Source organism: Drosophila ananassae (genome assembly GCF_017639315.1).
Source record: "Drosophila ananassae strain 14024-0371.13 chromosome Y unlocalized genomic scaffold, ASM1763931v2 tig00000142, whole genome shotgun sequence".
Lineage (NCBI taxonomy): Eukaryota > Metazoa > Arthropoda > Insecta > Diptera > Drosophilidae > Drosophila > Drosophila ananassae.
The window spans coordinates 91,561-93,547 of record NW_025319082.1 but is presented as its reverse complement, the minus strand read 5'-3'; the positions used below and the strand labels follow the sequence as shown (position 1 = coordinate 93,547).

At 31.1% G+C, this 1,987-nt stretch overlaps 1 pseudogene; it reads right to left on the bottom strand.

The window, feature by feature from the left end:
• Nucleotides 1–632: 632 nt before the first annotated feature.
• On the bottom strand, nucleotides 633–1,688 carry LOC26514024 (annotated as a pseudogene).
• Nucleotides 1,689–1,987: the final 299 nt, after the last annotated feature.

The following is a 1,987-nucleotide window of genomic DNA, read 5'->3' as shown; positions in this document are numbered from 1 at the left end:
AGGTTGATTTTAAGTGCCGTGGTTCAGACACTGAGTAACGAGACGATTGACTCTGATTTGGGAACTATCTTTATTTCAGAAGAACAACTCTTATATAAGATGCCAAATTAAAATGTCAATGTTATGGACGTGCTAGAACTAATGTTAATGCCAGGGTCACCCACCTCTGAGTCTACTGACTCAGATTGTTTGTTCATGTACTGCTTGCACACGCATTTGCAAGCTAAGCCAGCTAAGCCGGGCTGGTTTTTGCTTGCATCGGTCAGTCGGTCATTCTTCCAGCTGATATGCTGATTCTGCTTCTGGCGCCGTCTACTAATGCTGGGTTAATAGGTTGGATATAGTTTTATGCTTATTACTAATTATTTATAGGTGAGAAAATCGGTTAGTGGGTTTGTATATTGCGACATGCTGATGCATATTGATTGGATCAAATTACTAAGTGTGCATATAGGGTAGTAGGTCTTGGCACTAGGTGACAACAGTTAGAATTTGTCAAATTAAAATATAAGGTTCTTTAACTGGTCGAGCTCCAATTTATTTTAATAAAATTACTGTGACTACTATAATTCAAAATAAAATTTGATTAATTGGGTAAAATTGAATTCCTGGAAATTTTCTTAAGTTATAGAAAGGTAAAATTATTAAAATTGCAATAGATAAAACTAAAGCAATTACTACTCCTAATTTATTAGGAATAGATCGTAAACTAGCAAAATAAAGTATCATTCTGGGTGAATGTGAGCTGAGTTACTAATGGATTAGCTGGGATGAAATTATCGGAATCTATTAATAAATAAGGATTAATTAATACTAAAGCAATTATAGCAAAAATTTTTACAATAAAACGAACAATATCCTTAAAAGTGAAATAAGGATGAAATGGAATTTTATCAATATTTGAATTTTTAATTTAAATAAATGAATTTTTGTTATATCTAAAACAATAAAAGGTAAAACAAAGTGAAATGTAAAAAATCGAGTTAAAGTTTTGTACCCATTGTACTAATTCTATTCCTATGTAAGGGGTGGCAGATAATAAATTTGTAATTACTGTTGCTCCTCAAAATGATATTTGTCCCCAAGGAAGAACATATCCTATAGAAACAGTTCCTATAACTAAAAATAAAATAATTACTCCAACTAAACATGTAGGAGTAAACAAATATGAACCATAATATATTCCTCGTCGTACATGCAAAAAATACAAATAAAAAAAATTGATGCACCGTTAGCGTGAAGAGATCGTAATAATCATCCGAAATTTACATCACGACAAATATGATTTACTCTGTAAAAAGCTAAATATACATCTGCTGTATCACGGTGGACGGAAGTCCACGAGGTGACGACCTGCCTAGGCGTACGCGAGGAAACTCTATATATAGCCAAAGAATTAAAAATTTTCTGTAGGCAACCGATCTAAATGAATTATATACCAATCGAAAGGTATTGTTTCAATTAGATAATTTTTGTCGAAACATATTCCAAAAGTTATTTGGTTTGGGAGAAATCAGGGTGTATTATATAGCTAAAAATAATCCAGTTACAATTTGAATAACTAAACACAATCCTAATAATGATCCAAAATTTCATCATCTTAAAATATTAATAGGAGCTGGGAAATCTACTATTGCGTTATTAGCAATTTTAAATAATGGGTGGAAAGTTCGTAAAGGTTTATTCATTAGAAGACCTCGGAATTCGCATGTTTTCTTATTTTTTATCCATTTGGTGCCAAATTTTGTATTTAGTGGGGATTTAATGGGAAAATGGTTCAACAGCCTTCCCGAGAATAGTTTCGAAGTAATTGGAAATGGTGCGTTTTGTAAAATATGTGAAAAAAAAAATGATATTTAGTCTTAAAGTTTGGTATCATTGTAAAGCTTTACAAGTAGCTTCCTAGAAAAAATTATGATTTTTTACTGCAACACAAATTACCATAAATAAAAATAACTATTAATAATAATCATTATTAATAATAATC